At 38.8% G+C, this 27426-nt stretch overlaps 1 protein-coding gene across 1 annotated transcript in view; it reads left to right on the plus strand.

The window, feature by feature from the left end:
- Nucleotides 1–466: 466 nt before the first annotated feature.
- osbpl5 (oxysterol binding protein-like 5) overlaps nt 467–27426 on the plus strand; it is a 48403-nt gene continuing 21443 nt past the window's right edge. The window contains exons 1-2 of the mRNA XM_085411758.1: nt 467–644; nt 8928–8989. The gene's annotated coding sequence lies outside the window, so the exon portion shown is untranslated. The remainder of the gene's footprint in view (nt 645–8927; nt 8990–27426) is intronic.

Below are 27426 nucleotides of genomic sequence, written 5' to 3' on the forward strand. Positions count from 1 at the left end.
ACTTCAAATGCCCACCTCTGGGACATGAAATTAGCTACACATCAACCCCGCAAAAGTAAAAGTCTTCATCTGTCATTTTACTACAACAAAATGACATACACTGGCAGGGAACAGTGTGCTGCCTAAAGAGTATCTGATATTGCATGTAAACTTATTTTATGATTGTATATTTTTATTTTCTACATGGAGTATGTTTACATTATGTAATACACTTCATTAAAAACATAATGTATATGTCAGTAGGAAATTCTCACTTATGAAGTTTTGTTTGTCCGTTTTGACTGGTCCCAGTTTGTGTACAAGCGTTTTCGACAATAGTAAATGTAAGCAGACGTGAAACTGAATCTGAAGCGGAAATGTGTGCCGGTGTTTATCTTGTAGGTCACATGCAGCTGGTGTTGTACGCTGCTACGGCCACAGGTGGCGCCATAGCTCCCTGTGTGTGACGGGCAGCAGATGATCCAGTCCACTCCGCACTCTCCATGTTGAGAGGAACCGAGCAACTTGTTCTCCAACCGTCCGTCACAGCCCACCTACTGCCCCCCTAAACCACCCAGCTGTCTCCATACAGCACCGTGCTATGACGCTGGACTGGAAAAGAAGCTTAGGAGCAAGTGCATGATCGTTTCCCTGATCGACAAAGAGTGAGTTTCTGTTACTACAGCACACCGCTAAGCACAACTTGCTATTTTTAGTCAACGTTACTTGTATCTATACAACTAACCCATGTTTTATGAGCTAACTGCTAGTTAGCTCTGACAGCGCTGAATAACAAAATGAGGGAAAAAATTGCGCGTTTCGTGGCATCCACGCTGTAATTTTAGTCTTCTCATCGTCGCAGCATATGAAGGAATTCGTTCAGTGGTTATAGTAACGTCATTCTGAGTGTTTGGTTTGCCGTCTCGTTGGGTAGCAGCTAACCTTACTAGCTTGTTGCCTCAAGTAAACCCCTCGTCGCCACGTTAGCAGAGCAGCCCGTGCCCCATGCGGCTGCAGCTTTGCTGTCACTCGTTTGCATAGCAACCACGATCCCCGCCGATGCCCAGGATGGCTGCAACAAGCGAGTGCACGTACCTGTATGTGCTGCTTTTATGTTAAATCAGTTACAGTGTTGCGTTCACTTGCTTTTGTTACAAACTGTAAATAAATGAAAAATGCGTGTTATTGTGCTGTTAAGCACATGTGGCGGAGGATCATAGGAGTATTAACTGTAGTCATTAATCAAGCAGTCTGTAACGTCTCTGTATCATCTATGTCCCACGTGGGATGCGACGTTTTGCTTTGACTTTACTGCAGAGTGCAGATAATTCAAAGCAGAGCGACGAGGCTGGCAGACATTTAAATGTCAAATATGTGCAGGACAGTCCAAGACCTCGCCAGCGTTGGCCGGCTGCACTGTTGCAAGTGTGATACCAAACGTGTAACCTTTTTCATGGGTTCACCAGGAACACATTGTAAAAGCCAGGTAGGGTTTTCTGCAAAGAACGCTTTGAAACTCACCTTAAATATTTTTTTAATCTAACGACACACGCCTCCTCCATATTAATTTGACAAGAAATTAAATGCTGTAATTGCCAAATTTGGGGTTCATAATAACAGATGTTTAGGTGCCCTACTTTCTGCAAGTTTAAAAAGTAATCCCAAGCAAAGCTGATAAAAAGCAACATATAAATACTGGCCACTTACATTAGAAAATGCCTTCTTGTTTTCAGAAATCTATAAACAGGTGATTATCAGTATATGCATGAGCGCTTCCTTCATTGGTGCCAGTCTACATTCATTGACAAGTCAGATGCTGCAGCGCAGAAATGCCAAAACAGAGTGTTTTTTGGGGTCACTCAGAAACACAGACTTCATTACATAGCTTGTTTGTTTACAAGACCACGCTGAGAACGTTGCCAGCTCCGTCATCTAGTTCTCATTAAATTGTCTGAAGTTTCTGAAAGGAGTTCCTCCCACAGCAATATCAATAAAAAGTAATTAAAAAGATCCACATTGGCATTTGTGCACATGTTAGGGGTTTGTGAAAAAAGTGCAGCTTAAGAAACAGAAGATCATGAGTTTCTTCAAGCTTTTTTTAAAAAAAAAGTGCGGGTCAAACGATACTCGTGGCATTTGATCTGGATGAGATGATGACTAACTGTGGAGGCTTTTCACTGCCACTTTGTCTCATCCATCTTTAATTGTGTGGTATTATGTCGAGTCTGGCTTTGCTTGTGATGAGAATAACACTGGAGTGCTGGAGTGCACTTTAGTTAATAGTTAAAGGGTTTAGTGGAATGTTTCACCCTTGGTTGAAGTGAAAATAGATAATATGTGGGAAACTGCTGCAGAGCTTGACGAAGAGGTAGTTTTAAAGTGTGTCACTTGTTCACACTCTCTACTTCTTTATTTGCTTTGTTGCTTCAGCCTTTCTGGGTCTGCACATTCACTGGACTCAGTCTTTTAAAGAGGGTTATATAGAATGATAAACGTCTAACGTGCACTGTCGTCATTCACCATCAGATAAAAAATTGATCTGATATTGAATTACTGCAGAATGTCCTACTATGAGTGGTGGAAATAGCTGAGATAGGACCATGGCAAGCATGAGAAGGTCATTAGTATTACGTGGGCAGTGGAATTAGGTCATGAAATCATTACTAACAGAGACCACGTCTTGTTGCATATCTGATTTAAATAGAGTCTAACACCGCTCATCAGATTGACGCTTAATACAATTTTTTCCACTTTAGAAAAACAAAAATCACATTTGCTTTTCTGCGCTGATCTGTTGACACCCAAAGCCTTGACACGTCATGTGACAGTCTACCTTCCTCTAATCAGGTGGTGATATTTAATGGTGTTGGGCCCTAAGCCTATCAACTAGAACTGTGGCTTTGCTCTGTTGTGAAACACAAATGGGGGAGAGAGTGGCAGTGAAAGAAGGAAAGAGTAAAGAGCCGTTTGAGTCATTTTCTGTGGGTGGATAGTCCTGCTTTTTATCAGTGCTTTTTCTAGCAGGAAGACACAGCAACAGATGTCCCAACTTCCATGCTGTACTGTGAAGGATATGCAGAAAATACCACATCTCACTGCATCCTGTAGATCAGTCTCCACAGGAGAAGCCAGCTAGGCGTTGATGACGGGTGCTAGGTCCTCTCCGTCTTCCAGTCTAAATGCTAATCGCTGCTTTATTTGTTTTTATTTGGAAATCAGATATTTTCTCTGATCCTGATTGTCTCTGTGTATCTGAATGGCAATTTTCCAAAACACACTCTTCCCTTTAAAATGCTACTTTGAATCTGGCTGGTCTTCAAAGTGGAATTGTCCTATTCCAGGGCTGATAAGTGGCTCAGTGCTGTTTCCAGTTCCTCTGAGATTTAAATGCTTTCCCCGACATCTACTGGGGGAATCTAGGCTAATACTGCTCCATACTGAATTTTCCTCTCTGCCCCTAGAGAGCGAACGCACTTTTAGTAGCCCATATTGTTCCAAGATTCTCTTCCCCGGCAGAATTTTTCATCACAAGTTACTTTACAGATGCTAGCTGACTTTTATGTTTTAAAACAGGCCATTTTTGTCACAGAATGTCACTTTTTCCAAGAAGAAAAAGTATTTATGTGAGCACAGAAAAACACAAAAATGTTTAATGTCTTCTTATTCCCTCATGGGTAACGCTTTTATCCAGATGCACACATTGTTTGCTCAGATATTATTATGTAAAAGTCAGTGGGACTTCTGTTATAAATTTGTAATTTGTAAATGTCTGCAGTTATGGTTTTATTTCCTCTAATATTAACACTGAGTAAAACACCCTACAGGTCTGGAAACAATGGCATTTTGCGTTGATCTGAAATCAACCCTGCAGAGTGAGGCAAAGGCTTGTGAAACCACGATCATGACGTTTAAATGTGGAACTGAAAACTAGATTCTCTCTTTTTTTGATGAATTGTGTATCAAACAGTGCATTCCAATTATTTTGCTATATGATTTAACAACCGACAGCCAGGATTTTAAAACTCTGGGCTCTCTCCGTGTCTCCTGCTTGATTTATCCAACACACACACACACACACACACACACACACACACACACACACACACACACACACACACACACACACACACACACACACAAAGAAATAAAGCATTTGAGACTGACCTCCTGACCCTTAGAAAGTGACTTCTTACTTTGTTCCAAGGAAACTGACCAGCAGGTGTCTGTATTTAGAGCAGGTTTGACACCATACATCCACCACTCAGCTTTCTACAGACTGCCAACGAGTATTCTCGCAGTAGCTAGTGCCTCTGCAATCAATATCCACCTCTCTATAGGTTACTACATGGAGTTGGTGGTTGTGTAAATGCTGACAGCTTTGGTTAGGGCCCAGTGTGCTGTGTGGATATTGTGGGTGTAAAACTTGATTTATTTAAAATAAGTGTCCATTATAGATGCTGTTGTGTTTTGTTGACATGGAATACATTCACTGTTTTGTTATTAAATAATAAGCAGCCATATGGATTAAGCTACTGCTATTCAGACTTTCCGCTCATAATGTTTTTGTTTGATTTTGTGAATGAGCTACATTAACTATGATGCAATATCCTTGTAAAACAAATGGAGACTTTTAAGGCTGTTTCTGAGTGGCAGGGCTCGTAAGGAGATTTTGTTCCGTCATTGAAAATGATTGGCACTGTGCGCTGCCCATGTCAGACGCTGATAATCTGTAGTTTTCTGGGATAAGCTGAAGCATCTGTGTTGAGTTTACTGCAGGGCCGTTGTAGATTTCGGACATACTTTTAACACAGCATTTTTTTTTCTGTTTACAAATGAGGTGTTGCTGAGAGGCTTGGTTACGTCATCAGTTTGTCAAATTCCACTTTATAGGGTTATCACAATCCTCTGTGCTGGCAGGATGATATTGGTGTTGAATTTTTGCCTGATGTTTTTATGACATGCGTTTTATTGGTGCCAGACAAATCCATTAATAGCTGTTAATGTAATTCTACAGCTTTGCCTTAGGGATCAGTAGTGTTAGCGTTCTGTCTGTTACTATGTCGTCTGTTTTCCTAATGAAGTAGTTAACAGGGGGAAAGTGGCTCTGTTACACTAAATGGAAACTTGTGACATCCATCTGTAGATAAACATGCCAAGTCACTCCAACAAAACAAGCATTGCCTTCACCTTTCAAAGTAACATTGGGTCCGAGACGATGGGTGATTTCCATGACACGGGACCATCATCTGACTTCAGTCTTAAAGTGACACTACACTACACTTTTAGGAGAGATTGCTTTAAAAGCTATTGATCATGAATAGTATGATTTATGCCATTACAGTGGTTTCCAACAGTGATTGAGTGTCACGCAGGGAAAAAAAATATCTATGCTGTTCATAGGAGGTTGTTGAATCACTGCTGCAGCTTTTATCTGTGCTGCCTTACGCCCTGCAGTGTTTATGTGAGTCTGCTTCTAGCATTCCTCTCTGCTTCCGCTTTTCTGTCCTTATGTAAACAAATCTTGCTCTCATCTTTTTGTTGAAGGCACAGAGATTAAATTGATAAATGCTCCCATCTAACTCTAAAAAACAAAAAAAGAAGCTAAAAAACCTAAACCTTAAAACAGGCTTTTCCCTGCAGCACGCTATGTAATAAATACTCTCAAAGAAAATTACGGCAGTTTCAACTTATGTCTAAGCATGTATAGTTTCATGCATCTGTCAAAACACTCGACTTCAGGTGCACGACGCTGAGCTGGTCCCATTTTGCTGGATTGAACTGTGATTTTTCCAGTTTGTGATGCCCCTGATTTATACCAGACTGCTCAAACAATAGACCCCAAAGTAGGATGGCATGCGATTAGTACATTGGTCTTTAAGCGACATGAATACACTTAATGTTAAGTGGCCTTAGACCCAGAGCCAAATTTTGCATTGAGTTTAAATTGTGACCATAACAGACAGTGAGTCCTCACTTTGTGTCTCTGTGTCTCAGCAGACTGATTTTTATGTGTTGATAGAAGGTTATGTTCTGTTTATCTGTGCTATCTGTCTTCACTGGACAGACAGTTCCCGTATACCAAAGAACATTTTTAAATACCTGCCTCTATTACCCAATGCTCATATGGATCATAGTCTCAAATTCAACGTTAAGTGAAAGTCTTTGTCAAATTGACATTTCACTTAAAAGACAGTAGCTAACTTTATATCTGACTGTTGATGTCTAGCTATGGTCACAGCAAAATCCTTTGTGGCCTTATGTTTACCTAAGTGGGTTTGCATGGTCAGAGATGAGGGTTGTTGAAGGAGGCTGCTGATAAGAGGCCTTCCTTACGAAGGCTGTCTGACGTGATAAAAGTACCAACACAAGTACAAGTGAGGACTATTTGTATCCATTTAATCTTTAGGAAAATGATGACCTCAAGTCAGCAGAACTGTTCAAGATTGTTACAGGATAGACAGTTCAATTTGACAGGATAAAAAGGTGGATTTTTAGACTCCTAGAGGAAGTGAAGGGTTTTAAAGCACAGCTGTTACAGTAAGTCCAGAACTTTGGTTTATTGGGCAAAGATGAATAAAATATTTTCAGTTGGAATGGCAGACATTGTTAATGTTTCATGGGTTGGCTATAATGTTACAGCCAGTACTATATCAAGTTGGAAAACCTATTTCTAGTCTAGTTATTATTCACACTGTTCCTATTTTTATATTGATTTGAAGCAAGTCTGGCTGATCTGGAGAACTGGTTACATGCAACAGAATTATGCTATGAAATTACAAGATGCAATGAATCAAACATTTTTAATGTGCAATGTAAAGGATCTAGAATCAGAATAATTTTGTTGCTTTGCATCTTTTTGCACTGCAGTGATCTTTGCCCCTCATCAACCAATCAACTCAATTCAAGTTGCTAAGCAACTTGAGTTTGGCACTTTGGCATAGCTGCCAAAGCAGAGAGCTATGTCATTGGAAATCTTTTCAGTTTTCAGTAGGGAAATTTAAAATATTTCCTTCTAAAATCACAACAGAGGCTTAATATCACTGTACTGTGTAAAAGTTGTTTCCTGAAGGAAGTGCTGTAAAAACCAAATGCATGAATCTAAGGAGCTTGGAAAGAAAAGCGTCTGGACTTCTTTAAGTTGCTTGAAGACGTTTCACCTCTTATCTGAGAAGCTTTTTCAGTTCTAATGTCAAGTCAAGGTCTTTTCCAAGCTCCTTCGATTACAATGACCTGGATGACTGAGGACCATCATAGACAAATGCATGAATGTTGCTGTGGTGTTTTAATGTAGTTTCAAATATTTAGTTTCAAATGTTTAAAGCAAGACAGCAATCATTTGATTTAGTTCAAATCCATCACTAATTGCATTTTTTCATCTGTAATCTCTTTCTTACACATGTTACCTTCCTATCATTGCTTACAAGCCCAGCCTGACTTTCTGCTATGAATGCTGGCATACCCACAATGCCTTAAAATAAATGTTAATTAGCTGCTTCTGTGAAGACTAGCATACAATTTGCTGGTTAGATTCTATTCAGCACTGTTTGTTTGTAATTGTAGGGATAGTGATTGCTCTCTTTCTGACTTATATTTGGCCCACTATGTATGAATGTGATATGCGCCAAACAAAGAAGTACATCGTACACTGTGAGTCTCTTTAGTAAGAGTGTTGCATATAAACTGTCCGTTCTTTACACTTTTCTCTTGGCCTTTGGTCATGAGTTAAGTGCAATCCCAAGTTGTAATAGTGTAGTTTTTATGTGTTATGCAGTTAACTTTATTGCACTGTGAATTGGTCCCGAGAACAAATACTCTTCCATTGAAACCATGACACATTCTGGGCCACGGTGTCTTACTTCACTTGTGGTTTGCATTGTTTGTACATGTTGTGCATTTCATGATTCTTGTCTTTAAAGCAAAAAAAAAGGGGGCAAGCTAAATTACTCATTCCTTGTGTATTTTTCTTTCAGCTTTTTTTGTATTGGCTGTGCGTGTTTGACCTGATCTCGCCCCCCTCTTTGTCTTTGTCCCTCAAGTGCTGTTAGCTCAGCGATTCTCTTTCAGTTCACTTCTTATTTAGGTTAGATGTACTCAAGTGTTATGGCTTCCTCGTTTGCTAAGCAGCAGGATTTTAAAGGCGCAGATTCCACCACTCCTGACCACCCTGTTTTTTCACTTGTTGCACTACCATTACGTCTATTAACATTGGTGTAATCTGCACAGATACATGCATTTTCTCAGTTTTTTATTGCATGTATTAGGGGTATATGTAGTGCAGTGCTGCTTTGCAAACTGATGCTTGTGTGTGTTTTCGTTTGTAGATTTGTGACTTATCACATGTCCCAGTTGTGTGTGAATAGACAGGTTTTTCAAGAAAAGTGATTCAAAGGGATTTCAAGGGAAAACAAATGTAAGAATGGGAGGTGAAAACACAATTTTTAGCTGTAAATAATGAGAGTGAATGTAAATGTGTAACATCAAATTAAGTTCACTTATGTGGACATTGAACTGTCTGCAGCCATATTCCTGCTATCTTGCCTCACGTCTTCCTGGATTCACATCGTACTGGGGTGTGTGTTTATCTAGTGTAACAGAAGTAGTTCTCCATAAATATGATAGTGTGACTGTGTTCCTTATGTTTTGGTAAACACAATCTCCTTTCCAACAAAATGGGATTGACAGTATCAGCATTGAATCTTTTCTTTTCATTGATCTTTTTTGAGGGGGAAATTTGATCCATAATTGTATTACAAGTCAACTTTAGCTAAAGGTGCAGGCTTGTTCTGACTTATTGAAATAAGGACTGGGAAAGAGTGGGGTGGGGCTCTAACACAGTGGTGTGACCAGGAGGAGCATTAGCAGGAGAGACGTTGGGGGTGAGGCAGGTTTGAGCGTTTGTACTGTGTGAGTTAAAGTGAAACCTTATTCTAACTTTTGCATCTCTGCAGGTGAGACAGGCTGATTCAACAAAAGCTTCTGGATGCAGTGTCTCCTGGGGCTCAGGTGAAAGGTAAGTTGAGCTTTCAGCTGCTGGCCCACTCTTTAATTTCTTAGTAATGAATACACTTAGCTAAATTGGATAGCCATCTGTTTTAGCTTCAGTTAGTCAAATGGTTTGTGTGTGCTGTTAGCATGTTACCGTCCAAGCTTGCATGTGCTTGAGTACTTTAATTGTACTTAAATGTACTTAAATTTGTGAACTGATTTTCTCAGTCCATCACCCTGCTTTCAATATCTGACACCAATGCGAGCACATTTTTACCCAGCGTTGCCAGGAGGGATAACTCACTTTCTGAGCAGAAGTAGGGCACATCTCTTAAGGTGTGAAGCAGACTCTCTGTTTCAGCCAGTTTTTATTACATTTAAGTAGAATATTCCCTGTCTACAGCTATTTGATCAAAGTGTTGGCTAGAGCAGTAAAGTCTGTGTTTGTTCTATGTTTGTGTGCGCTAGAGTTTGTACACCATGTGACTTTAGAAGAAGAGAAACCGTTAGAAGTGAGATCAGCAGGTTACAGGGTGTGTCTGATTCGCTTGGTTCAGAGGGGAATAAGTGAGGTTTCACAAGGACAGCTGGCTGGACAGCAGCTGGATGGATACTTCTGAGAGATGGGCAAAGCCCTAAAACAGGCAGTTTGCCTGGGGAACATGGTGGTCTCTTATACAGAGGCAGGATGTAATTACTAGTTACTGGCTTTTTTCAGTCTTCTGTATTACACTGTGTATTTTTGTCTCTCCTGGAAGGATAAAAATATCTTTGTACACGTTTGCTGTACAAATTACAGATTTCACTTAGCTCTTTTGCACATCTGTCTAGAAAGGGTGACCGTGGATTTTTATTTACTTAACAAATGTAGCCTTGTTACTGTGAAAAATGTCACTTTGATGTTGTGGGAATAATAATAATAATAACACAGTAATCTTACTTTACTTTTAGTGTGCTGAAATTGTGTTGTCATTATGTAGGTTAGAGGTACTGCTTTGTGTGTCTGTGTAGCCCTAGGGTGGTAGTTATAAAAAGAGGCCAACTCGGTTCAGTACGGAAAAGCTCAGAGATTCAGCCATGCTAAAGTTGTTTACGTTGGCATGTGCTTGGAGCATGTGCTTTAACAGCAAATTACACATTAACCAGACAAATCCGGTACCTAGCAGCTTACTCCATGGCTGAACAGTCAGCGGGAAAATATTTAACTATTTCTCTCACAGATAACACAATTATGATTTGACTTGCGAAATATATGCATTTTTCAAGTCACGCTTTAGTTCAGTATTCATTGTAATACAATAATATGTGAGCCAATCTTTATATTTTGCTTTCAAGGAGCCAGACTTTCTTCTAATTTTTAAAGTGGTCCCATTTGTTCCCATTTCTTTAGCTGATTCAGTGAAAAAATGCCAAAGATGGCACAATTTGACAAGCACAAAAGTAGGGCTGAACGATTATGGAAAATAATCTAATTGCGATTTTTTTGCCCCAATATTGCAATTGCGATGCGATATGCGATTATTTTTTAAGGTCTTTGTCTTCTGTATTATTAAACAAAGACAAGCAATACATCATATAGTATGGCCAATTCTATATTACATTAATTTTAAACTGTTCTTTCCTGGAAGACAGACCTCTGTTATGATGACATGAGGTGATGCATGAATTGATGACTGACATTTTTATTTAACTTCTTCAATCACAACAGTATATTTGAACATACACAATAGTTTATTTTTAGCTTACAAACATCTGAGCATAAAGTGCTGACAAGGAACCCTGGTGTAAACATTAAAATGAAAGTCAGTACAATGTGCAGATTGCAGAAATATACATAAAAAAAATCAGTGGCTTTACCACACTCAGTTTTTCGACATCTGTGAACTACTAGACAGTCATTCAATTAAAAAATAATATTAAATAAATAAAACTAATAAATAAAAAATACACACATCTTACTGATCTCTGCAGTCAGTAACATTACACATAAAGTGCAAACATAATAGCAATTGTATAAACACACACACAAACACGCCTTTAAAGTTTAAAGGCGTGAAATTGGACGGTCTAGTTCTGATTAGCGTCACCGCTGTCTCGGTGGAGTTTAATAAACTCGGCCGTCTGCTTCTTGCTATCTAAAATATAACCAGACACTGGTGTAAATTCTCGACTGTCTCATACTTCTGTTTAATAAGTTTTCTGTTTGACGTTTAGTCAGCTGTGTGAAAACCAAGGAGGAACCCACCCGGGGGATTAATAAAGTTTTATTTTATCTAATCTAATAACTTTAATCTCAGCCAAACCGATTTACTCACGAACAAACAAAACACTGAAAAAAGCCCAACAATAACATTTTTAGGTTGTCTAAGTGACTTATATATTACGCTTAACCCGAGCAGCGAAACTCCGCGGTGATCTGAAAATGATGTGCCGGGAGTTGTGCCGTTCTCGGCCGCATCAGTAACCCTCGAGCTCCCGGCTAGCTGTCGAGCTGGTGGGTAGCAGACGCCTCTGAAAACGTCGAAGCACTTTTGCAAATATGGGATATCTTGATAAACCGAGCAGATATTTGATGTTTACACAACTACTTTCTCGCCTGAAAATATGTTAAAAGTTTATTTTGTGACCCAGAAAGATTAGTATGAGTAATTTTAAAACTTAGTAGCGGCCGCCATTGCTGGAAACTGGAGTTTGGCTGGGCCGCGCTATGAATTCTGGGATATGGTAGTAATTTGGACAGCCTTATAATCGCAGTATAATCGCAGCCTTTGCGGTTAGAAAATTGCACTTGATCATGTCGCGATATTATCGCAAATGCGATATATCGTTCAGCCCTACACAAAAGAGTGTTTTGCAACAGTGAGGTGATTGCCAAAGAGCTATTAGCCAAAAACTTGGCAACACCTGGATTTATGTGTTGTTTGTGTTGTGGGGCATGCTAGGGAAATAATCAAATTGTGTTGCTATATCATGGATATTGTGAAATGGGGCTATCATGTAAAAATGTATCCATGTTATCACAGACATTATGATATACCGCAGCCCTACAGTGTGGTGTTGACTTCTTAAGAGAATGGAACAAAAAGCAGCGATTCTTCTTCTTATCCTTCATGAAACTGCAAGGAAGTTTGCCTAAAAGAGTTCAGACTGTGTTGACGAATAAAGATAATCATACCAAATACTGACTGGTTAGAATTGTACCAACTATTTTTGTCTTTGTGACTTGCATAGAATACAGAGTAATCAAACATGAAATTATTAGATGTGATTGGGCCAAGTTACTTAATTAAACTAAAAAAAATAAATACTTACTTGGCTCTTTTGCAGTTTAATTGCATGTATTGAGTCCAGTTGCAATTTGGATTTGAAATCTATTAACTGTTCCTGATTAACTCACATGCAGCCACTTTTACACCATAATTTAGTAGAATTAATATTTCCTACTTCTGACAACTATTTTTGTGGAGAGTAAATTATCCAAAAACTATATGATTATCATTTTAACACCAGATTGCATCACAATACACACTGGGTAAAGATGTAAAGTGTACAAGGAGAGAAACACAAGAGCTTTTTATGGCATAGAAGTGGAACATGAATGCAATTTTCTCAACATTTCCACTCTGCCACCTCAGCTTTGTTTGTCTCAGTCATTCCACACACGCAGGGCGGTGATCACATTTTTGTTTACTCAAGTGGGGAGAAGGCAGACTGTTGTAATATTCTGTATCCAATATCTCTGTCAGTTCAAATCTAAAGTTAAGTATGCTTGAATGATGAAGATGTGTTGTAGGAAAGTCCTGAAATGCCAAATGCTGCACATTTAACCTGTTAGATTTTTCACACAAAAATCTAATCGTCTAAATTTCCAGCCAAATAACAAAAGACCATAACAATTAATGTTTTTCTTTTTTTTAAAAAATATGGAAATTGTTAACAGTGGGATGAAATCAATATTTAGGCTTTCTTAATGCTTAAAAACAAGCTGCTTTGAGCGACAAATTACTGGATGTAGCATAACATGGTTGATTTAATGTTCTACATTAGTGTTCACAGGCTTAGTGGTTAGAACTGACCTTTCAAAACATGAAGGTCCTGAGATTGATCACCATCCATTGCTGATCCTTTCTATATATAGTTTGCATGTGGGTTTTTTTCTTGTTTGTTTTGTTTTTTCTGTCTCCTGCGTGACTTTCCTTTTATCAGCGAAATTAATTTTTTCAAAGTGCTCTTCAACAAAACCTTGCTAGAGAAGTAGAGTTGGTCCCCTGGTGCCAAACTCATCCTAGTTATTAGGACGGGTTAAATGCATCAAATGAATTTCTCTGCAGGGATCAATAAAACTTAATTTAACTTAGAGTAGGCTTCAGTGTTACACAATGTTTGCCTGGAGTCATTTCATCAAAGAATAGTTGTACAATCAGGAGCTGACCTTGCAGTAATTAAAGAACAAATAAAATCCAAATTGGTTGTCAGATAGAATAAATTTAAGGAGAGCTGATAATGGCATCTGCATTGACTACTGTAGAACACCATTCAGAGAAAATAGCACCCGACAGTCTTGTTTAATAAACAAAATAAGACCTAAGTTAATGAGAACAATACTCAGTAAATGTGATGTATATTTATTGTGCTTCTCGTGATTTGAAGAGAGGCCAGAGTATTGGTGACGCGTGGAGCCCTATAAGAACTGCCTACTCGGTATGAAACAGCATAATATGAGCAGAAATGATGCACCACTATGTGCACGCAGTTCAGTTACAGTGCCATTATAAATCTAAGTGGCTGAGGTTCTTGCACATTGGCAAATAAAACAGAAACTGTTTACAAGGCTAAACATAATTAAGGCATGTGTAAAACTATCGAAGTAAAGAGTTTGAAGTATTACTATAAAACATTAGCAAAGACTTGAGGATATGATTAGTACTCCGGCTGTTTGTGTCAGTGAATAGCTGAGAGCTCCTGCCAGCATCGTAAGTGTTCGTTATTGTGGGATTGATGGGGAGACAGAAAGAGGGCAGGTGACAGACGAGAGACGAGAAAACAAAGTGGATGGACGATCTGTGAGAAGTGTTCATCTGTTGATTTCCCCTGAAGTGTTTCAAAGGACAAACCTCCTGACTATAACATGATGCAGTTCTTCTCCAGTTATGTGCATAGTCTTGCTTTTTACTGTCCTTTGTGTCATATGTGGGATTTATATCCGTGACAAACTGGTTAAATGAGGTCTCGTACAGTAAATTGCATTTTTATTTATGGCTGTACAACACTATTTTTTTTTCTTCTTCTTCTTCCTTTTTTTGGTCTCTCAGTATAATTCAATTAAATACTGGGCAGGATGAACAGAAGTGTAGTCTGCCCTCATTACACTATGTTAATTTAATTCCTCATGTGACGGGACTATCAAGTGACTGTTTGGACAAAGGGAGGAACTTGTAGCAGGTTGACCCAATTACTTCTCATTAAATGCTTTACAAACCACAAGCTGTGGCACTGTCCATTCAGTATGCATATGAGATCACCCAGGGGTCCAGTACAGAGTGAACTGCAAGCAGCATTTTTTTTTGTCCCAGAAAACGAGTTTTGCAGCTTGTAAAAGTTGTTTTGAACTCTGCTTGTTGTTCTCTTTTACTGTTCCTCACTGCTGGAACGAAGAATTAAAGGAGCTCCATGCTGATATGAGGAGGGTAGCAGGTCAGGGACTTTGTAACTCAGTTTTGTGAAGATGATTCCAACAAATTCAGTGTTGATTAATTTAAACAGTGCTCTCATTCAGCATTTGTACTGTTGGAGGTTTAAGAAAAATTGTTTGTTTTTTTTGGTTGCAAGTTTGCTTCTTAGTTTTATCGTAGAGGACAGGGAAGTACATAAAAACTGCTTTGCCTGAAGCTAAAGGAATTATGCAATACCTGAAAGTTGGCTCATAGATGTAAACAAAATCTCTTATTTCATGTGTCCACTACTGTGCAAAAGTCTGAAGCCACCCTTCATTTCTTTATATTTACCTTTGAAGGAGCCATGGAAACATGCTGCCAATGCACTAAAAGCATACTTGGAAAGTGTTCCACTGTGTCTTTTTCTATTAGTAATAAATCAGCCATCTAAGAGCCTGAACTTAACATTAATGAACCAGCACGGGATCATTTTGACAGAAAATGGAGCAAAAGGAAGCTGCTATCCAAAGAAAAGCTTTGGAATATCCTTCAAGAAGTCTGGAGAACCTTTCCTGAAGACAACTTAAAAGAAATGACAGTAAAGCTTGAAGAATAAAGGTGTCAAATATTGACTTTCAAGTCTGTTAGAGTTGCACAAACTCTGTTTTTACCTTATGCACACTATTTCCATTTATGTTTGCACATTTCAATAAATTGCTACATCTTTTTCCCTTTGGCTTGAGACTTTTGCACAGCAGTACATATAGCTTTGCAGTAGCTGTGCTTTAATTTGCTTGTGTTTTTTGCTGTCTAGATTTCCTGTAAACCAGAATGCACTGACCATGTAGATATCTAGCCAGCAACATTGATCAGGCATAAGTGTTTTTAAAGTGAACAGTGTGTAACAGCGCAGGCTCAAAACTTGCATGGAACTCTAACCTTACTGCTTATTTTCCCTGGAGCATTTGCATTTTCTCCTGTTTGTTCATTGATGAAGTCACGTAGCTCTAACACTTCTTTCAGTTATTGTACTGACTATCAGTCGGTTCATCTTTTGGCCATGACATACCAAGCTGGTAAGAAGTCAGCAGAAGTAGGAGAGTTTTATCAGGTTGAAAACAGACATTCCAGTGAAAATGGATTATTTATTGCAGAAAGTATGAGACATAATTTGGTGTTTGGAATATTATAATACAGGGAATCTGCAATCAGCTTCTGCCCTCATCTGCTCTCTGGGTTGTTTTTTGCATTACCGTTATCTATCTGACACCTTGTCATCCGTTATCTCTTGACATCTTAAGCCACGCAGCCTCCCTCTCTCTGCTGGCAGGCATCTTTGTTCCAGTCCCTCACACCTCCTGTCTCTCCAGCAGAGAGAGACAGTGTCCCCTAAGGTCCACACTTAGCCAAGCTCATAACCTGTGCTGATTTATCACACAGGTTCATTTAGGCTCAAAAACAAACTCTGCCGTTGTTATAAATAACATATAAAGAAATTAATGAAAGGAAACAAAAATCCGATGCTACTAAAATTAACCACTTTCTCTATGTTACAGCTTGAGCTAAATAGATTCCTATATATAAATATGTGTTGGCATGATTCTGATTGATTACATGCAGTGATAAGAGCAACTTTAGCCAATGCACACATTAAATGAATCCAAAAAAAAGTTAGTGTGCACATTTTTTGGGTGCAAGATAAGAACACTGTTTTGCACAAATTAGCGACTGAGGCTGGCTTATCTTTTTCTTCATTTAATTTTTGAGGTTTCTTACAGCTTATTGTTACCTTTTCGTACAGAAAAGGGTTTGGTGCTATAAAAATGCTGTTCTAAAGCTGCAGGGCATTTAATTCACCACAGCAAGTTGAAGTAGAGCAAAAGACTGTATCTAATTTGTGGTGCAGTAATATTTAATTCAAGATGCAAAGGGATAAGAAAATTGGCTCACACTGACTGCTTTTTCATGGCTTTAGTTCTTTTTTTGGAATAGAAATGCAGAGACTTGGAACTGAACAGAAGGCAAGGACAGATATGATTAGAATGCCACTGACAATAAATTCATTCTCATTTGAACTGCATATTTTGACTTTGTTTTTTTTAGTTTTTTTTATTTTAGTTTTCATTTAACAATGTGAAGAAGGACCTAGGTTATAAGATTGCAGTGGTGGAGGCTTGGCTTCCCATAGCCAGAGTTTAGATTAAATATAGAATACATATGTGTTAATATGTGGGGTCATTTTTTTTTTGTCTGTACTTCTTATCCCGTTTATTATCAATAATTATGCACCCATTGCTTTTTTTACTTGTTTTATCATACTTACTACCACACAGCACACTAAACTTAACTACACTCAAGTGTTTTTGTAGCTTTTAGACCATGGGTGTCAAACATAAGGTCCAGGGGGTGAAATTTTCCTTACTCAGTCTCTACAATTAAATTCTCTCCCCATGATTGTTCAAACTACATAAAAGGAATTTAGTAATAGATTAAATGACAGGAAAAAATAATCAATTATAAAAATGTATCTTTATTACAATGGGTCAAAACTTTTAAAAAAACCTATTTTCTGCGAATTAACAAAACCTTCATGCTTTATAATTATATTACAGTCAACATTTAAGCCCAAAGAGTTGTGCTGACATATTTCTTTTTTTTTTTTCTTTTTTTAAATACAACAGTTTCTATATTAGGTTGAAAACTGAGATATAAGGTTAAAATTGCACATATTTTTCTTATACAAAACATATCTCAGGGATTAAGCTTACTTACTGATATTGACAGAAAGGAGAATTTCACTGATCTGGACCACTTAAGATCAAAGATGTAAAATGAGTTTGACATCCCTCCTTTAGCAACAAGGTAAAGAACATTCAGCATTGTTTCACTTCACTCATTTCACCCTGCTTTATTAGGAAGGGAGAAAAAACAAAGCATTTGGCCTTTGCATTCCATCTTAAGACATTAGGACAGTTAAAACTGGGGTTGGTCCTGTAGTTTCAAAGTAAAATGCTGTTGACCCATCTTCTTCCCAGACATAGTCTGGCATTGTATCAACCTGAAATGGCTCTTGCTAGCAAAGGCTGGTAAAGTACAGTACAGTATCTCCCCCAAGCAAATCTTCCCAGTGACTGAAAACATCACCCACCAGGTTTTATGTTAGCAGCCCAACTATGCTAGATATGCAGGATTCATTGTTGAACTTTGATGGCTATTCTGAGAGGGGTTTTGGGAAGTTGAGTGTTAACTCGATGAAAGATTCTTTGTCTATTATGACTTAAAAAGATGTTCTCTGTAGCACGGGCCAAGCTAACGTAGCAACACCAGCACAGACAACAAAAGTAGCACATATTACCAGCTCCATATGCACACTGCCATATGGTGACAACACACACAGCTATAACACGTAGGCACAGGTAATACACATAGCATCTGTGGATTACCAATGCAATCTCATGTTGGCAGTGTTGGGGAGTAACGGAATACATGTACCGCCGTTATGTATTTAAAATACAAAATATGAGTAACTGTATTCCGTTACAGTTACCATTTAAAAAGGTGGTATTCAGAATACAGTTACTTTGTTGATATAAAGAGCTTACACGGCGGTATTTTCCTGTTTCATATGTTCGGCTGTGCCCTCTCTATTTTTGGTTTCCACGCCCCAAACAAAACACGCATTAAGACGCTCTAATGCCTGTGTCTCAATCTCGTGGCCCATGTCACCACTACTTGCGGCTTGCATAATGACGTGAAGAAATATTTTTAAAAGTTATTCACAAAAATAATTTAATATGAAGGCAATAGGCAGAGTGTTACATTGCCCTAAAGAATGTAGCTTCATGGGCAGTGTAGTCCGTGCTGCAGGGAGACTGCACTGCCATACCTGTTATGTGTTTGTGAGCGCGAGGGAGGGCGAAAAAGGAGAGTGGAAAAGTACAAGTTGTCACCGACCAGAAGCGGGAGATGGAAGCATGTAAATATAATAATAACCACTGCAGCCAAAAAGACTGTGCCTGATTAGGCAAGTTGTAAGTAAGCTTAAGACTCGATTGTACACTTTTTTCGTGTTTTTCTCCGAAACAATAAGTTCCTTTGGAGCAGCCTTTCAACACAAGTTGACCCAGACAACAAAGTAAAGCTAGTTTTCAGCTACGAGCCCGACATGAACCCGACGTATTAGCCAGAGATCCCTTTACTACGGTTTGGAGCCGCGGACCTGTTTTATATACGGATAGTTTTCTATACGAGATCGCTGCAAAAACTGCAGCCTTACCTAATGTCCACCTACTGTCACTCATTTTATATTAAGATTTAAAAATCTAGTTGCTATTGGTATGGCGAGTAACCTTCAGTAAAAGTAATAATTCACACAGCAATAGTACATTCATGTAGTTGTAAAAAGCATGATAATATATTAAGTAATCCAAAGTATTCAGAATACATTACTCTCATTGAGTAACGTAATGGATTACGTTAGGGCTGCTCAATTAATCGAATTTTAATCACGATTACGATCTGGGCTTTCAATGATCATTAAAAATGACTGAGCCGATTATTAGCCCCTCCCTCATTTATCCGCGACACCTTAAAGGCCGGTCCGTGAAAATATTGTCGGGCATAAACCGGTCCATGGCGCAAAAAAGGTTGGAGACCGCTGATTAAGAGGACCCGAGGGAAGCTCGGAAAGCTAAGCAGAAGTTATTTGGAGAGGAGAGTGACTGCCGTTGGTTGAAAAGAGAGGTAAAAAAAAACTTCAGTGGTGTTGCACACTATTTTATATTATTTTTTAAAGTCATTATTCAATACATTGTTATTGTTAACCCTTTAGCCGGTCAGAGCAGCACGCTCCGTTTTGTGTAACTATTTTTAAATCCCTGTAGAACCTGAACCGCGTAAGCTAGCGCAATAATTTGTTTTGCATATGAAACCAGAGGAGTTGTACTTACATCTTATGCCATCAGCTTGTCCTCGGTCACAGTTTCCTTCCACATAAAGCTTTGCAAAAATTGCATAAAAAGCGCTTGCAGGAACAAAAACATAATATTCCAGAAACACGCTTTGCTGATCCGATCAGCTGTTCCTAACACTTCCCACAGTGAAACAGACATCAGCGCGAACTATCGCATGTCCGCCATTTCCTGCCCGAAACCGGAAGTGATGTCATTTTCGTGGAAAATGTAGTTTTTTACTTGTAGGCCTTAAAAGCCTATACTGGTCATGTTTGACTTTTCTGAATAGTTGCTGGGATGCTTAGAACTCGAATTGCACTGCTGGAAATAGTTTATTTTGATGCACCTGCTGTTTTCTTTGCAAATTTGCATCATAGGATTGTTTTTTGTTTTTCCTGCAGTATATAAAAATTGCTGCATCGCCAAAATAAAACTATGAAGACACTCAAAATAAATTTCCTGTTGTTGTAAACTATTTTTTGCAACTTTTTTGTATTTAAAGTTTTGAGGGATAAGCCTCTTAAATTTCTCCAAGTAGAAATATATATGTAAAAAAACAAAAACGATTTTCAATTTTTTTGTAGTTTATTGCACTTTTTTGCAATTAATGTAGTTACTATGGACTTAATGCATACATATTATTAAAATATGGGCTATAACAGTTGTATAGCAACTTGAAATGCTCCCACAAATGGCACTACAACATGTAAAAAAATAATATAAGCTCTGGCGGACTTGGTTCTATAGTAGGTCTTAAAGGGTTAAATAAATATCGTCAAATAATCAAGATCTCAATTTCAGTGAAAATAATCGTGATTATCATTTTTGCCATAATCGAGCAGCCCTAGATTATGTTACAAAATACATTTTGGGGCATGTATTCTGTAATCTGTAGTGGAATACATTTTAAAAGTAACCTTCCCAACACAGCTTGTTGGGCGTAGTTCTCACTTAAGTTATTAGTATTTTTTTTTTTTTAATAGGTCACACACAGATATCTTAAAATACATGTGCTAGTTATGATGAGTGAAAGTTCGGTGTTTACAAACAGCAGAAACTAAATGGCACAAGATTGAACAGAAGGATTTGTACATAAGGCGGTAAAACTTGAACGCTACTTAAAGAGGGCTTGAAGTGAACCTTTTTAGCGTCTCTAAAATGCTATGATTGTTTTCGTTCTTTAAAATAAATCTTCATTATCTTTGCACGTGGCTTCTCTCCTAGTCGGCCTTAATCATGTTTGAGTTATTTTGTTAGTGTGTTTGTGTTGTATGTGCTGGGGCACGTACCTTATTGAGGTGTCAATCTGCAGATGTTAATTTTCACATACTTTTTTAGATCCATTAATATGTCAGGTTAGTCTCACCGTCACCAGCAACATCCTTAATCATGCTAAAGCAGCATTGTACATGAGCTTCAAGAGGAGGAACATCAGAAAAAAGAAAGCAAGGGAGAGCGTGTCAGAACAAGTCAAAGTCAAGACTGCAGCATGTCACAGTCAATTATTGAGGTCGTCTGACAGTTGAAATAGTAAGCTAGGCCCTCTGTTTACATGCACATGTCCATATACGTTTGCATGATTGTTGATGTCCACATTTTTTTTTTCTCTCCATCAAGGCTGGCCCAAGGCTACTTCTCACACACTGCATCCCCTGGCCTGGATCCAGCATATATGGAGCCAGCTGGCTTGATCTGTCTGCCAGGTCAAATATGGCTCCAGTGTGTGTCTTAGGACCTGCTTTCTTAGTCAGACTTATTCTGTGAAAGCAAAAACAAAAACTGCAATTGTTTTTGTATAATGTCAGTCTGGAGTTTCTGAAAAGAAATAACTGCTAGTTAGTGTTCTCTAGACACCTCGTTTCTTTGAATTATTGTGATGATTATTTTTTAAATGTATTTATTTTTTTAATCAGTCATGTTAAAAACACGTGCATGCACACACATCCACACTAAGCAACAAGAAGACAGGGTTAATTTACTTGTTGTTTTGAAAGGTAGAGGTCGGTAGAGGTTACGTTTTTCTATAGAATAATACGTCTGTGAAAAGAGTGGAAATGTGGAAAGCGATTGTTGGCCTGAGTCTGACTTTTCACACTGAATATGTTTTGGATCTGTAGTTGTTTTGATAAAACCAAAAAAGTGGTTCAATTTCAATTTACAGATAAATCTATTGGGTTAATCTTTCTTAAGTCTCTAAAGTTTGCAGCCATCCCCTTTGTAGGGACTCCTGGTCTTCTTTACTCCTTCATACTCCTCTGTTCTAAATTGTGTTTATCATGGTTTGATGTTCTGCTAGTCTAACCTGAAGCACTGGGAACATTTGAAACTCTTTGACTAACTGGCAAATCCTAAGCCCTTCTTAGCAGGCCAGGGAAATAACTTATAATGTTTGATAGCTTTCCCGACCTTAACATAAACTGAAGTGATCGGGAAGAATAATATAAGCACATAAAATACTACCATAGGGTGCAACTGTTCACCTTGCTGCTTAAAATAGGGTAGGGACCACCCCAGTCTTTTATAGACCGAAGTGGACTTTCCCATTTAAGGTAAGATTAGATGGGAAATCTGGTTGGGAGGCATTTTCTCCATTTCAGTTCCTTAAAATATGCCAGCACCCCCACAACACTCAGAATAGAACACTAAACCACACATCCTCCCACAGTTACAAAATTAGACTGTCTCTGTTTGTTTCCTACAGTGACAGAAGACCTGCAGTAGTTCTACCTTTCTCATGTGCTGTTAAACACAATAGCTAAAATTGTTTGTTTAAAGAGTCAGTGTGTAGTTATCAGCAGTTTCTAAGGCACCCTTGTGTTTTGTATTCAGGAAGAAGTTCTAAATGTTCGTGAAGCTTTTGACCATTGACTATATATATATATATATATATATATATATATATATTTTAAACATGCTTGATTGATGCTGAAATATCCGGGTCAGCTTGTAGTTGAGGATGGAAATTACAGAGCGCTTTTAAATCTAAGCTTTGCAACATTTAAGGAGTTTTTTGTTTTCTTTAATAACTTTTTCTTCTCACTTTTGTTGAATATGCAGAATGAATTTGGACAAAATGTGACCTTATACCTCACCATCTTTCATGACAGTTTTTAAGCAGTGTTTTTTTTTTTTCATGTGATGTGGCTGAGGATGAGAAATTATACATGTTCTTTTCAAATAATAGGAATATAAACTTTTTGAGCAGTCCCTAAGCAGGAGTAAAAGAAAAAAAGGTCAATGCATGTTATGTTCGGCTCATACATCTAGGTCATGTGGTCATCCAGTTGTTACAGGAAAATGACGGTTAACATGGCTGGGGGCAGTGAAGGGAGGATGGATAGAGCAATGGAAAGATGGGGGAGTGTATGGACTTAATCTGTGCCATCGTATTAAGAACAGCTGGTTTGATGCTGGCTTTCTGTATTTTGAGGCTCTGGCACATAGCAGGGCCAATGTGTGTTGAGGTGTTGGAATACAATTTAAGATTACTGGAAGTTATATGGACCAAAATAGAAGCTTTGTTTTTAATCTGAACACAGCTAAAAGAACACCATTCCACAGTGTCCTTCATCAGTGGGTCGAACCACTGTTGTATGTGTCTGTGTTGAATTTTGGCTATTTCATTTTATTAATTCCAGAAACATTTTTCCTTCTCTAATAATGTAGCTGCTAGTGTTGTTGACTGGCCACTCTTAAGTTGTGAAATTTAAGGTGTATCTCTGTGTCTGGTGACATGCAGTTCTCAGTGTAGCTGGCATAAGCTGAATCTATCCAAGAAGTATTTGCATTAACTTCTGTTTGTTCTGAGTCACAGGACACTGGAGCCTATCCCAGTTGTCATATTCAAAAGGTATGTTACATCCTGGACACGTCACCAGTCTATGTCAGGGAATGTTTACTCTTTTTTTTAACATGCCGTAAACTAGAGCTTGGACCAGTTGCAATTTTCTTGGCTAAATCTGAGTTCCAGTTTTTTTCCAAAGTGTGACCTACCAATACAGGTTTTTTGCCAGTTCTGGTTTTCTTTCTAAGAATGACAACTGAGTAACTTCCTTAATTGAAGAATAACGTGTTCATAGTAAAAGAAGTTAAACTTTACAATTTCTCTCAAACTGCAAGTAAGTTACAGGATCTCTTGTCACTTAAAAAACAAAGCGTGTGGCTACTGGAAAACCGAGCAGATAATTTCTGAAAATGCATTGTGTGAGCACATTGAGACTTCTATGTGCGATTCATGGTTGTTATATCAGTCGAGCAAATGAATAACATACAGGTTAGAACATGTATACGTCTTCCACTCCCCTGCCTTCCCAGGCGTGATTACTAAAAACAAACAGGCCTCATGTGCTTTCATCTCAACAAGGTAACTGTGGGTCAGACTCTTCTGTTGTTGTTGTTTTCTTTTAATCTGTCCTTCTCTTAGTTTAAGGTTAATGTACGACACTGGAATATGTGTCATTGACTGGCCTGGTGCTGTTACCTTACTCTTATCTTTTCCACAAGATGTTGATATTAGTGTGTAAATATTAGTCTAGCACCTGTGTAGCATTTGTGATAACTGAACCTCATGTTAGCCTTGCCTGGCAAACTTTGCGTTGTGTGCGGTGAGTGTTAAGAGGTGAGTTGCGTGCTGTGTTCAAGTATAATGAAGGTCAGTCAAGGGTTAGAACTGGCTAAGCGTGAAGAAAACCCTTTGCCTTTGTATTCTCATGGGTTCTGATCCTGTGACATTTTGTCTGTTGTCTCTGAAATACTGTATCAGTGTGTGTTGCTCACACTGATACAGTACTAATGCCACTGATTTGTGGCATTAGTACTTCTGAAGGGCAAGGGGAAGCTGGCCTGCATGTCAATCAGAGCTTAGCATTTTGTGCTGAAATGCAGCAAGTGCACATCAACCAGACTAATGGATTTTTTTCTTCCTTTCATTTTTTTCAGTTACATTTGGGAGGGTGTTTATTTGGTCTTTGTGTTTTGTACTTGTATTTTTTTGTAAGTATACCAACCTATTGACTAAAGAGGAAGAAAAAAGTGAAATGAGAATAGAGAAGTGGACTAGGGAAGTGCACCAGCAGTGGGTAAGCTTACTGTAAAATAAAACGAGCATTCGGTGTAAATGGCAAATGCGTGCGTGTGTCTATGTGTACGCACAAAAAAAACCCCAAAAGAAAAACAAAAAAAAAACCCCTTGCATTCTCTCTTTCCACTGAGAAGGCAGTGGGCAGATCTACCCAATGCACTTGTTTGTTTGTTGTTATTTTTTATAGGGAATTTAGTAATAATTCCCTTCAATGTTTTTAAAATTGTTATTGAAAGAAGTTTTGATATGTGTTCTGTAAACTTTTGTCATCGTGCCAGAAGTAACTTGAGAACCCCAGTGCATATCAGTGATTATTAGTATTGTATAAATTCCCTTTGAAGAATACTCCAACCTCACTAGCCTCGTTCCAACTGCTTCTCAGAACAACTATAAACGCTTTGATTCCTGCTGTGTTCAGATAGAGTGTCTTAAAGGGGTCTGAGAGGTCATATGCTGGCCCTTACTGGAACCTTCTAAAGAATAAATACGGTCAGTGTTTTGGTTTGATACTTTTGTGTCTTTTTATACAAGTGAATGAAAAGAATGCTTTTCCTAACTTATTTGGGTGTTTTGTGTAAAATCACAGTGCCTCAGCGCTAGTGCTGGAGTTGCTTGTTGGAGAGGAGCCTTTTATCTCTCCTTTGGCACTACATCATGTGCAGATGTAATCCTCCCTTCAGTTTGCAGCAGCAAGGCAGGCGCGCATGCAGTCACGTATGCGTAGCCTCTCTCTCTCTCTCTCTCTCTCTCTCTCTCTCTCTCTCTCTCTCTCTCTCTCTCTCTCTCTCTCTCTCTCTCTCTCTCTCTCTCTCTCTCTCTCTCTCTCTCTCTCCTTTTTTTTTAACTTGCTTCATTGAAGAAACACACATTAGCACTACTGTTTCATATATGCCTCACTGACAGGGTGACATGAACAAACACATTAAACATGCAAGGATGCCACACCCATGCTCCGTCTGCTCTGCCACTGTCCTCATACTCAAGTCTTTTTCCTAACTAATCCTTCCCTGCAACAGTGAGAGCTAGCTGCGATTGGTTTGTCCTGTCAGTATTCATGTCTGCCTACATATTAGTCTGACTCGGGGGATGTACTGTAAGTGGTATTAATACTGTGTGTGTGTCCATCACCATGCAGCATGGCAGGCCATTGTGTTTTGCTGTTGTGTAATGCTCAAGCTTCAAGCTCTTTTCCATGCAGTCTGCACCCCACTCAGGGTTCAGCGGTGTACTACATATGCACGCATGCACTGCAGCAAAACATTAGCTATTTATAGCTCTGACCCACAAGGACAAAAAAAGCTTCTTGTTGAATTGATCTTCTTCTGTGTCATGTCTTGCTCATTCATACCTGCTTTTTTTGAAAGAGCGATGATGCAAAGGTGGGGGAAAAAGTGAGTAGAAGAGATTGAATGATTAGAAAGCAGCAGGGAGTCAAGAGGTTGAAGGAATGAGTCAGTGGTGCAGAATAGGCAATAGAGGGAAGTAGGGAGTGGTTTGACGAGCACGCGGATGTGAATGATTTTGTATTTTTAATATGTGCGAGAATGCACTTGTAGCGGGAGGTCCTCAAGTAGTTCTCCAGCACTTAATCTAATTTCCACTTTTACTCATTTCTATAGATTCAGGTGAATCGGTGGAGTCTGTAATACCTATATGTACATTTTCTCCTGCTGCACCTGCATGTGTCTAATCACAGTGGAATAACGTGGGAGAGTTAAAGATGAATCAGTCTGTGAAAACATTCTTTGAATGAATTTTATATAATCTGTTGTTCTTCAGTGTTGTAATTGGAGGCTTGTAGGCGAGACCGCTATGTAGGTGGGGAGTCTACTGTATGTGTTTGCATACTGAGAGAAAATGAATGGGATTATATTGATCTGAGTGGGACAGAGTGTAGCTGCTCAGACAGACCCAGGTGGTTCCGCTCTGCCTGTTTTACAGTCCGCTCTGATTTGCTACGATCAGCTCAACATCTATTTGGTTGAGTAAAACGATCTTTCTGGAAACTGCTGTGACCCTCAGCAGCCGTTAATAACGTGCTAAGAATAGTTTGCAACTTGTCAATCGTTTCTGAGCTCAGTGGTGGCGAAAACAGGGCATGCATACAGCATGTGTACACCCGTATAGATTCGTGTGTGTGTGTGTGTGTGTGTGTGTGTGTGTGTGTGTGTGTGTGTGTGTGTGTGTGTGTGTGTGTGTGTGTGTGCTTTTTTTTTTTTTTTCTTTATGTGGGCTTGGTGGTCTGTAAGTATGACTCATCCACTGCTATAAATTAACAACAGCACAACAACGACTTGAAGCTACAGAGCTAAAGCTTGATCCTGTACACATGTGCAGTTGCTGCATTTGTCCCTTTTTGTGGGTGGAAATGTGCAACTGTTTAGAAGATAATTCTTTGTGGATATCTAGGGAAGGACTGATGAAGCTGTGTTTTTGAAATGGGGAAAATAAGAATAGCGTTTGTGTGGCTGGACACAGTAGATGTCTGTGGTCAGACTAACTGAACTTTCTTGAGGCTTCCATCTGTCATTTACTCTGACAATACACAGTGTGAACTGCTTGTCACTGCCATGCACAGTGCCATTATGTGAACAGGCTTACATGTCCTCGTACAGTAGGTCTTTGTTAGTGTATGAGACAAGTGAAAGGGTGGGGGCTCTTATGGATTGACATAGACGGAGAGAAGAAGTGAATAAATATGGAGTTTGAGAGTCAGTGAAACGGGTTGAAGATCAGATTCAAAAGAGAGGGATCTGTAAAGACAGGATATTTCACT

This window comes from Rhamphochromis longiceps, linkage group LG7 (genome assembly GCF_057381845.1).
Source record: "Rhamphochromis longiceps isolate RC_006_pf linkage group LG7, R_longiceps_female_GT1.1, whole genome shotgun sequence".
NCBI lineage: Eukaryota > Metazoa > Chordata > Actinopteri > Cichliformes > Cichlidae > Rhamphochromis > Rhamphochromis longiceps.